This window comes from Martes martes (assembly GCF_963455335.1).
Source record: "Martes martes genome assembly, chromosome: 8".
In the NCBI taxonomy this organism is placed as follows: Eukaryota; Metazoa; Chordata; class Mammalia; order Carnivora; family Mustelidae; genus Martes; species Martes martes.
In genome coordinates this window covers 125,879,663-125,891,779 of record NC_137895.1, presented here as the reverse complement: position 1 = coordinate 125,891,779, position 12,117 = coordinate 125,879,663, and positions in this window count along the sequence as shown.

Genomic DNA, 12,117 nt, shown 5'->3' with positions numbered 1-12,117 from the left:
GAATGCAGAGTGGGGCACCTGGCTGGCTCGGTCCGTTGGGTGGCTGGCTCTTGATTTCAGCTCAGGTCATGATCTCAGGGTCACGAGATCGAGTCCTGCGTTGGGCCCTGTGGTCAGTGTAGAGTCTGCTTGAGAGTCTCTCTCTCCCTCTCCTTCTTCCCCTCCCCCTGCTCACACATGTGCACTCTCTCATGTGTGCTCTTTCTCTCAAAAATAAATTAACAAATCTTTTTTTTTAAAGGTTTTATTTATTTATTAGACACAGAGAGAGAGAGATCACAAGTAGGCAGAGAGGCAGGAGGAGAGAGAGGGGGAAGCAGGCTTCCCACTGAGCAGAGAGCCCGATGCGGGTCTTGATCCTGGGACCCTGAGATCATGACCCAAGCCAAAGGCAGAGCTTAACCCACTGAGCCACCCAGGCGCCCCAACAAATCTTTTTAAAAAAAGATTGAATGCAGTATAATAGCTGTAGTGCAGGAGAAATGATTACAAATTGGATTTTTCACAAGATTTGTGATGATCTGAATCTTTGTTTTATATGGGGTCCCTCAGTAGGGTGCGAGAGTCATATCTGGAAATACAGTATGGTGCTCACTGTACTTATTTTTGGTTTGCAGAATGAGGACATCATAAGAAAATGCTACAATCAGCAGTTGGCTGATGCCATAGCTGTTATCAAAGGAATGTACAAGGTGGGTTTTTGGTGCTGTCATGGGTAAGGCCAGCTTCCCACCCTGTGAATGCAGAGTGGGGCTCACTGGGGGTTCCTAGTCTGTGTTTTTGGTTTTAAAGATCTGTCTGCCCAGTTTTCAGGTCACTGAAAAAGGATCAGGCCCAAGACTGTTCACACTCACATTAAATTGACCAAAATAACACTTTATTGTGACAGGTATCAATTTGCAGAGACTGGAAAATTCCAGTCTGGTGTCTGGGTAAGTGAGGAAGTAATCCAAAGTCTGTTTGGTGAGCATGCGGTTAGATAGAAGTCCAGATAGTCCCAGCGAGTTCATTGCGATTGTCATAACTCCCCATGAATGGTCTCTTACCCTTGGTGGAGTAACTTTTCTACTGATGAGGACACGTCTATCTGCCAGACATGGCACTTCACTCTCCTACACAATGGGAACATGCATAGTTTTCAATGATTTCCTTTTAGGGTTCGTAGAACCAAGTGCTTCCTTTAGATTTGATAACTTTCAAATCTTGTCTTTCATTTTGTTAAACCTCTGGGAAGAAATACTTTTTATTATGGCAAATTCTTCATTGATTGCATACTTCTTTTCAGAGCGTTAATCACATTTGTATTTAATTATGTAATAGTCGGTTACGTGTTCTGTTCCATGCCAGGCTGTAAGCCTTATGAGGGGAGGGATGTTGTCTGCCTTATTCACAGCTCTGCCTGCCTCTTCTCGCTGGGCCTGATGCATAATTAGCAATTGTGGGAGTGGGAGAGGGAGAAGCAGGCTTCCTGCTAAGCAGGGAGCTCTATGTGGGGCTGTATCCCAGGACCCTCAGATGAGGACCTGAGCCGAAGGCAGACACTGAACCGACTGAGCCACCCAGCTGCCCCTCCCTGCTTGCTTTCCAGATATGGCGTGAACACAGACAAAGTCAGGTGCCTGACCAGTGTGACCTGACACTACATTGGCTCTGAGGTTCGGGGAGGAGCTGATTCTTTGTCATTTAACAAGCCTTTCAGGAAGAAATATCCTCCTCCTTTCTTTCTTTGACATTGTTGTCTCCTGATGCTTGGAATTGCGGCAGCCAATCTGCAACCAAGGACTGAGGCACTTCGGATGTGCTAAAGGCAGCAGAGCGGAAAGATGGAAAACACTGGGGTCCTTGAGGAACATCACCGAGCAACTCAATAACTCTGGCCCGGCCCTGCCTCTGGCCCTTTCATTTCATGAGATAATATACCCTTCTTCCCGTTTAAGCTGCTGGGTCAGTAATTTCCAGCTGAAAATATTCCAGAACCTACTGCTGTGACAACAATATCTGTGACTCCGTGCCAGATGTGTTCCCAAAAGTGCGGTGACCCTATCTTTCTCACCTGCGCGTTACCTCGCTCCTCTCCCACACAGAGGCGGAGCCTAATTCCCCCTCCTTGAATCGGGGCTGGCCTTGGTGCCTTGCTCCTGGGTATAGAAGGAGCCATTGCACCCGTTCAGAGGCTAGCTCTAAGGAAGCTTTGCAGCTTCATTCTCATCCTCTTGGAACCTTTGCTGTCTGGATTCACCCTCTCTGAATCCAGCCGCCGTGTTGTGAGAAGCTCAAGCTGTTTGGAGGATCTGCCTGTGGGTACTGGGTCCAGAGGCTCAGCTGAGCTCAGCTTTCAAGTCATCCAGCCCCCAGCCATTTTCTTTTTCCATCTGAGGTCCCAGGCATTACAGAGGAGAGACAAGACATCCCCTTGGGCTGGTCTTAATTCCTCGCCCCACGGAGCTCGCGATCATGATAAACAGTTGTAGTTCTATGGCGCTAAGGTTGGGGAAATGTATCATGCAGCAGTAAATAGATGGCTGGCACGGCCCCCTTGCACTCACATCAATAAGCAACTTCCACATTGCCATTGTTGGACAGACGACCTCTCTAATAGTTCTGCCAGGACCCCATGGCGTCCGGGTTCGACAGTTACCTTCATGCGTGCTTTAGAACCAGGACCCTGGCTGGAGTCAGACTACTTGGGTTAGAGTCCTGGCTCGGTCACTTTATTGTTATGTGACCCTAGGTGGAAGACTGAACCTCTCTGCCTCAGTTTTGTCATCTGTCAAATGAGGATCGTAATAGTGCCCCCCCTCATGGGCTTGTTATGAGGGTGGAATGAACCGATCCCTGTGAAGCACTCACAGTGGTGCATGCAACAAGATAAGTGCCGTCTGAGTGTCTGCCAACTCAGGGAACGTTTCACATGTTTGTGACGCTCCTTGGCACTGGTCATTTGTTGTGCTCCCTTAATTCTCTTAGTACTTAGACTGGTAGCTTTCTGGCCACTGACTGCAGGTATGGGAAAGTGCCCTTAGGATAGCTATAATAATCGTCTGTATCTGTTATGTTGAACCATAGGAAATTGCCACTTTTGGCGCCAAAATGTGAAATATCAGCAATTTCCTATGTTTCAACGTAGTAAACATACTTATCTTAATAGATAAAGGCAGCAACAAACTACATAAAATATTAGGCTGTAATATCTTAAAGTAGAAGAAATTCATCTTCAGTTTAACGGAACACATGTTGAATGAGTACTGTGTGCTTGAGATATGGTGAATACTGACATTACAAAGATGAATGAGAGACGAATAGGGGTGAATTACAAACTTGGCCATGATATACTTTGTTCATTGCAGAGATAAACTTATAACAGGAGATATGGAAACACCACAAAGGGAGCAGTTAGGTCTGCTTTCATGCTTTGGGAAGGCTTCACAGAGAAGGTGATATTTGTGCTGGGCTTTAAAGTAAATTCTCAGTTGGTAGATAAGAACTACAAAGGAATTCTAGGTAGACAGCATAGTGTCTATTAGGATGTTTTCAGTGGCAAATGATACCTAATTCACATGGGCATTAGTTAAAAGAATGTATTGGTTCATCTAACTATAAAGTGTAGTGATAGTAATGGCTTCAGGAAAAGCTGGATCTAGGTGCTCAAATAATCTTATCAAGAAACTGTCCATATCTTGCTCCTACTTTCTCTGATGGTTTGATTTCCAGGCATGTTCTCTTCACATGAGAACAACCTTAGAGCATCTCTTTCTAAATAGTTCCTACAAGAGTCTCAAGACTGACCCTGACCAATCTGGCCTAGTTATTGTCCCCCACCCCCCACTGCAAGCCAAGCCAGAGTGACATGCCCATCCCAGAAGGTAGTATCAAGGAAAGGGTTTACCCATATGCAAAAGAGACATTTTGATACCTAAAGGAATGATGTTGGGTAGGCAAAACTCTAGGCAAATTGACTTCCCACTTCCAATAGCATATGAAAAGGCAAATCGGACCTGGTCAGTTGGCTGACTGTTGCACTGCCCCATGTGGTAGCCAGTACCTATAGGTGGCTATTAAAATTGAAGTTGAAATTAAATTAAAAACTCAGTTCCTGGGATGCATTAGCCATAGATTTCCCAGCAATATCCTGTGAAACTGAATAAGTTAGGAGAATTCATGAAAGTTTGTACAGGTACATTTGATTTATTTAATTTTGTCTTTATGCTTTTATTAATAACAGTGAAAGAGCTATGCTTTATTGGCTGCTTTCTTTGTGCCAGGCACTATACGAGAGAGTTTAGATATATCGTTTTATTCGGTCTTCACATGAGCAAGTGGCAAGAACCAGGACCCCACCACACTTCCTCAATTTCTAATGTAGCACAGAGAGTGGCAGTAAGAACAGGAGCCACATTACAGCCATGTATTCTTACTTGGTGCTCTTGCTAATTACAAGGTGTAAATTACACCATATGGAAGTGCCTGTGCTATCCAGCTCATCCAAAATGTGGTGCCCAGAGATGAAGTCCAAGTATCTTTTGCCTGGTTCAGCCCCATGAAGTAAGCGTTTGAGGTGAGCAGTAGTATCCTCATTGGCTAATTTAGGATACTGAGCCAAGGTGACATTAAGCAACTTGCCCAAGGCCACAGAGCTGGTCGGTGGTGGAGCTAGGAGTCCAGTTCCCATCTGTGTCTCTACAGTTGTTCCATGGAAAATGGGAAATGCTTGAATTTTCTGAGCAGGAGAAAGAGAGGTGCCTCTGTACCCTTCTAGGTGGATGCTCCTGTAAGGGCGTTAAAATGCGTTGGTGAAATAGAGACACAGATTTCCCTCTAGGAAGACAGAAACCATGGAGAGTCTCCTCAGTGCCCAGTGCAGTGCTTGGATTTTAATAAATATTTATTGGAGAAAAATAGAAGAAAGAATGAGAAAGAAGGAAGGAAAGAAGATGAGCTACTATCTGTAGTTGAAGGGAGAATGTTGGCTAGTGGAGGGGAAAGACAAAAGGAATGATGTTCTGCCCCAGATTAAAAGAATTTCAAGAGACATCTCACTAAATGCATTATGTGGGGCTAGTTAGGATCCTGCTTGGAACAAACAAACTGTTAGGAAAAAAAGTTTTGAGGTAATTAGAAAAATTTTATTATGGACTAGATATTAAATGATATTAAGAAACTTATTTTTGTTAGTGTGTTGATGGCAGTATGATTACATGAGAAAATAAAGAAACCCTTAGTTATTAGAGATGAACTGGGAAGTATGTAGGGGTCAAAGACAAGATGTCTAGGATTCCCATAAAAATACATAAGCGCAGAATGGGTTGATAACTGTGTAATGGACTGTTATAATTTTCTCTACTTTGGTGTATGTTTCATCATAAAAAGTAGACATATTTGAAAAATGTCCTTTGGTCCTCTTTCTTAGAGTTCAAGATGGACTCTGAGCTCTCTTGCTTGGTCTATGCCTTCCTGCCCTTTGGTGACCCCAGCCCCCTTGGCTCCCCAGGTTCATTCTGCTGCAGCTTTCAGACCCTCAAACCTACCAAATACATTCCCACCTTGGGGCTAATCCCCGGAACCCTCTGGTCTCCATCTTCATATTGCAGGTCAAGTGTACCTCCTCAGGCTTCCTGTGATCACCACCGCTCAAGGACAAGACCTTGCAGGGCAGTCTGTCCCTATTCCATCACCCCATTCTGTGGCCTTCAGAGCAGTTGCCTAAGATTGTCCTGTTCATGTTTATTTACCTTTGAGTGTTCTGGTTCACCCCACTAGACTCTCTGCTTTGGGAGAGCAGCCATCTTGGCTTCATACCTAGACGCACGTCGCAGGTGCTGGATAAGCCTGTGTTGAGACAATAAACACAGGAACAAATTAATGGGGAAGGGCTTTCTGAGCATGAATCTTTCCACAGCCATAAAGGAAAATAAAAATAGATATAAAATGAAAAACTTCTGTACAACAAAAGAAAGTAAAAATAGTTTGAAGAAAAATGAAGAACTCGGAAATCTGTGCAAATAAAATATGCAAATAATGTATTAATATTCCTGATGTATTGAGAGCTCCTACCGATCATTAAGATAATGCTGAATAGGGGCACCTAGGTGGCTCAGTCCATTAAGCGTCTGACTGGTGATCTCAGCTCGGGTCATGATCTCAGGGTGGTAAGAATTTGAGCCCTGCATCAGGCTCTGCGCTCAGCAGGGAATCTGCTTGAGATTCTTTCCTCCTCCCTCTCCCTCATGCTCTCTCTCTCTAAATAAATAAAAATATTCAAATGGCCAACAGACTTACAAAAAATGGTCAACCTTATTAAAAATCAAACAAATGCAAATGAAGCAAAAAATACTATTTTCATCTATCCAGTTGGCAGGAATTTAAAGATTGATATTACCTACTTTTGGCAAGGTGTGGGTTAATGAGTAAACACATATATTGTGGAAGCATAAATTGGTACCACCCATCTGGAAGAAAATTTAGCAAATTCTAAAAAAATTTAAATGTGCATTTATTTTGACCTAGTAATCCCAATTTAAGGAGATAAAAATACATATACAATGACTAGCATTGTTAACTAGTTTTTAATAGAAAATAATGGAATCATACTACTTAATGACATAAATGATAGAAAATACCCATTTAAACTAAGGTAAATTCATATGCATTACCATGAAGGCATTTCCAAGATACATTTTAATTGAAAAAAATGTGGCAGAACAACACAATATTGGAGACCATGCAGAATGTCTGGAGAATGAGGGAGAAAAAGAAACACTTTAATTTAAAGTTTCTGTACTTTTATAACAGTCATGCTTCCATTTTTTTATAACATGTGTCACTTAGTAGTAAAAAGAAGTATCATTTCAGTTGTAATACATTTCCTTTTTCCCCTACCCTTTCTCTTTTTTCTTTCTTTTCCTTGACATTGACTTTTACAATAATTAAGGCAGTTGTCTTTCAAAATGTCACACGTTCTGTATCTGTTAGTTTGCTCCCTCAAGGGAATGTGCCATTTGTTCCTCTGTTTTCCATATTTCTCACAAATTAGAATTTAACTCTAAAATCTTGATTAGAATCAAATTCAAATTTATACCTTGACAAGAATGGCTTACTGGCAGGGCTTTTAAAAAGTAAACTTCTACTTGCAGTGTAATTTACACACATGAAAGTACACAGATTATAAATGTACAATTCAAATTTTTGTTCAAAAGAGGAACATACCCAAATAATCATTATTTAGATCAAGAATTAGGATATTATGGCACCTTCCACCTCTCCAAAGGTTACCATGATCTGACTTCTGTCAGAGGGCTTGTTTTGCTTATGTTTGGATTTTAATGTAAATAAAGCCATACAACACTTGCTACTTTATGTCTGACTTTGATCGTTGGACGTGACATTTGTAAGATTTATCCATATTGTTGCACACAGCAGTATTTGCACATGGCAATACTTTGTTTTTTCTCATTGCTCTACAGTATTCTGTTGTATAAACATTCTTGTACATATCTTTTTTTTAAGTTTTTTTTTTTTTTTTTTTTACATAATCTCTACACCCAACATGGGGCTCAAGCTTATAACTCCAAGATCAAGAGTTATGTGCTCTACAACTGAGCCAGCCAGGTGCCCCTCTTGTACATATCTCTTATTATGTATGTATGTATATATAGAGAGGGCATCAGCAGGAGGGGCAGAAGAAGAGGGAGAGAGAATCTCAAGCAGACTCCCCACTGAGCTCAGAGCCCGACAAGGAGCTCGATCTCATGACCCCAAGATCAAACCCAACCTGAAACCAAGAGTTAGAGGCTCACCTAACTGAGCCACCCAGCTGCCCCACGTATCTTTTAATGCACGTATGTATGCATTTCTTTGGGGCATATGCTTAAGTAGAATTGCTAAATCACATAGTAAGCGTATTTTCGGTGTTAGTGGACGCTGTTTTCTAAGGTTTCTACTGTTTTTCAAAGTTATACCAATTTTGGCTCCCTTCAGAGACGTGGACGTGTTCCAGCCGCTCCACACTCTTCGTTAGTTCTATCACTCTTTTAGATTTTAACTTTTTGTGAGTGTGTAGAGGTATCTGTTTGTGTCTGACATGTACTTTTTCAAGATTACTAAGGTTGCTGGAAAGAGAATACATGACAGGAAGGCAAGAGTGGGAATAAGAACAGTGGGAGGTTGTTTCAGTCATCTCTGTAGGTGATGGTGGTGGTTTGGAATAGGGTGAGAGCAATGGAAATAGAATGAAGTGGATGAATTTGGGATATATTTTAGAGGTAGAACCAATAAGGTTTGCCAATGTGGAAGAGGAACAAAAGGTAGAAATCCATGGGGCGCCTGGGTGGCTCAGTGGGTTAAAGCCTCTGCCTTCGGCTCAGGTCATGATCCCAGGTCCTGGAATTGAGCCCCACATCGGGCTCTCTGCTCAGCAGGGAGCCTGCTTCCTCCTCTCTCTCTCTCTGCCTACTTGTGATCTCTGTCTGTCAAATAAATAAATAAAATCTTTTTTTTTTTTTAAAAAAGGGAGAAATCCTAGGTAGCTCTTAGCTTTTTGACTTGAAGAGCTGGAAGCCTGGTTCACATTAGTGATTGGAGGAGTCTTGTGGAAGAAGAGTATTGTGAACTCAGGGAGTGAAACCTGTTCAAAGTAAGCTTCACAAGAGTAGAATTCTTGGTTTGTACCTTTCACTTATGTATCCCAAGCACCTACAATATTAACCGACACAAAGTCACCAATTAGAAGTATTTGCTGAACAAATGAATGAATTAGATGTCTTAGTGGTAATATCTGGCAATTAGTTGAATGTACAAGTTTAGAGGTCTATGAAGAAACAGTTTGGAGATATGTATCTGAGAGTCATCACCGTAATATATTTAAAGCCATAGGACTAGATGAGATCACCCAGGGAGAAAGTGTATTTATACAAGGTTAGGACAAATGAGGGGTTGTTGGAGAGGCAGTAGAAAAAGCAGGGGAGTGCGGTGTCACAGAGATCAAGAGAAGAGAAGGTTTCAAGAAGGATGGTCAGTGGTATCAAACACACTGAGACTTGAGTTAGCTGAGAGTCAAAAAGTGACATTGGCGATATTAACCCTGGCATCACTGTGGATCCCAGGAAGAACATCATAGTGGAGCGATAGGGGCGGACATTCGGTAGGAATGGGTAGAAGATCCAATGTGGACCGAGGACATTGAGAAAGGGAATAAAGGGATGGGGCTGTGGCTGGAAGGCTAGAGTGAGAAGTTAGGGTCAAGGGACATTTTTTTAAAAGAAGGGATACTAGAAAATGCATGTATGCAGATGGGATAGGTCCAGAACTGATAAATTGATAATGTAAAAGAGAAAATAAGGTGCAGGAGGGAGTACTGGAGGAGGCCAGAGCAGAGGGGATCCACTGCGTAAGTGGAAGGATTGTTCTTAAGGGCAACAGGGATTCTCCATCATTGTACAGAAGTGTATGGGCTGGGAGCTCCTGAGTGGTTCAGTTGGTAAATCATCCTACTCCTGATTTTAGCTCAGGTCATGATCTCATGGTCATGAGTTTGAGCCCCACATCAGGCTCTGCTCATTGGGGAGTTTGCTTGAGATTCTCTCTCCTTCTCCCTCTGCCCTTCCCCCTAAAATAAATAAATCTTTAAAAAAAGGAGTGTTATGAGCTGAATTGTGTCCCTCCAAAATTCAGAGTTGAAGTCCTAGCTTCCAACACCTCAGAATGTGACTGTGTTTGGAGGTAAGGCCTTTGAAAAAACCAGGAGTGGATCTGTGAGGTCATATGAGTGGACTCTGATCCAATTTGTCTCCCTACGTCCTCACAGAATATTCTGTGGGGACATAGGGAGAAGATGGCCATCTGCCAGCCAAGGAGAGACCCCAGCAGAAATCAACTCTGCTGACACCTTGATCTCAAACTTCCAGGCTCTAATATTGTGAGAAAAATTTCTTTTGGTTAAGCCCCTCAGCCTTTGGAGCTGTGTTGTAGCTGCTCTAGCAAACCCACCCAGGAAGGGAGAATGAAATACACAGGCAGCTACAAGCAACTTAAAGATTTGACAACGAGCTCTAGGCTGGCTTCTGTCTTCTTAATGGAGGCAGAGACATGACCACAGGCTGAATCTGAAAGAAGGTGGAGGAAGTAAGAGAGAAAAGAGAAAATTGGAAACTATTCTGCATTAAGAAAAAAAAATCCACATTTTTATGTTTTGATGTTTTAAATCTGTTTTGTACACATTGTTGGGTCTTTTTTAACTGGCAGACATTAACCTCTTACATATAAATATCTAGTTTGCAAAATTTGATATAAACTACCTGACTATATAATAATTTATCATTTTTAAATTGCCCTTATTAGGGGCACCTGGGTCGCTCAGCCTGTTAAGCGGCTGACTCTAGATTTCAGCTCAGGTCATGATCTCAGGGTCCTGGAATCGAGCCCTGGAGCCCTGTGTCGGGCCTCATGTTCAGGGGGGAGTCTATTTCAGGATTCTGTCTCCCTCTACTTTTGTCCCTCTCCCTGCACATGCATGCTCTCTTTCTCTCTTTTTCAGATAAATAAATCTTTAAATAAATTTCCTTTATTAAATTTTTAATAGGAACAAAAGAATATTTATAAAATATAATTGCAAAAGAAATCATGGTAAAACCAAATACCCATGTAACAACAGCTCTATTTAAGGAAAAAGACATTACCAGTGTCTTTGATATCCTATGTATACTCTTCCCCAGACCCATCTCTACTACCATCCATGCTCAAAGAGAACCATAATCATGAATTTTGTGCTTAGTAATCCCTCCATTTTTATTTGCACTTAAATTTATAATTCCAAATGAATTATCAAATCTTCCATTTTGAACTTTTTATATATGTATTTATATAAATATAAATACATATATAAAATATATATACAAATATATATATAAATATATATATACAAAATAATATTGCACGTATGTGTTCTTCTTGACTTTTGTTCTGAATTTACGTTTCTGAGACTCATCCTTCTTGATATGTATACCCGGCCTCCATTCATTGTCACTGCATTATTATTCTCCAATATTCTTATTTGTCATGGTAGTACTATTTGCTGTAATTGGAGTTTTGATTTGTAAAAGTTCTTATACCATCTCATGCATACATGTGCAAGAGTGCTCTTAAAGTATATTCCTAAGAGTAGAATTGTAATTTCCTATTTACTAGAAAATGCCAGTCTTCTAAAGTGAGTGTAATAAAAGACATTCTCTTCAGCAGTATGTAAAAATATTTGTAACTCTGTTTCTTCACTGAGACTTGATTTTTTCAGACATTTTAGTTTTTGTTGATCTTAATGGACATGAAACTAGCTCATTGTGTTTTCAATATGAGTTCCCTCGATTATTAATAAGATTAATGACTTTTCCCTATGCATATTGATTATTCAGATTTCTTGTTCTGTGAAGTGCCTGTTTAGGTTCCTTTTTTTTGTTATTTGTTTTCTTTAATTAATAAGAGTGTTTTGTTAACTTAAAAATCAAACTGCCACTTATTTTACCAGAGAAAGATGGGGTTTATTTAGGAATACCAGAGAATGGCAACCCGGGACAAGCAAGTTATGGCAAAACCATAGGCAAATCCACCCAACAAAGGAGAGGAATGCTCTTTTATAGAGGAAACTGGGAAGTTGGGAAGGCTTTTATAAACAAAAAGCCCATTGGAGTAAAGTGAGAGTTCAAAGTATAGTGGCTTTTTAGTGGCTGAGTTGTGACTGTCTGTCATTGGCTGGACTGTTTTTTTGGGGGGGCAGGTACAGGGAGGAGGAGGCAGACTTCCTTCCTCCTGCCTGATAGTGAAGTAGTATCCACTTCCAAGGTCTACCTCTTCCTGTTGGATTTGCAATTGGTGATCACAATGGTGGTGTGTGTGTGAGCTGCCTGAGCAACCTCCTGACCATTCTACTGAGATTTCCCTTTATTAATTTTCAGTTTTTAAAAAACATGTTATGGGGACGCCTGGATGGCTCAGTGGGTTAAGCCTCTGCTTTCGGCTCCGGTCGTGATCTCAGGGTCCTGGGATTGAGTCCCGCATCGGGCTCCCTGCTCAGCTGGGAGCCGGCTTCCTCCTCAATCTCTCTCTGCCTGCCTCTCTGCCTACGTGTGATCT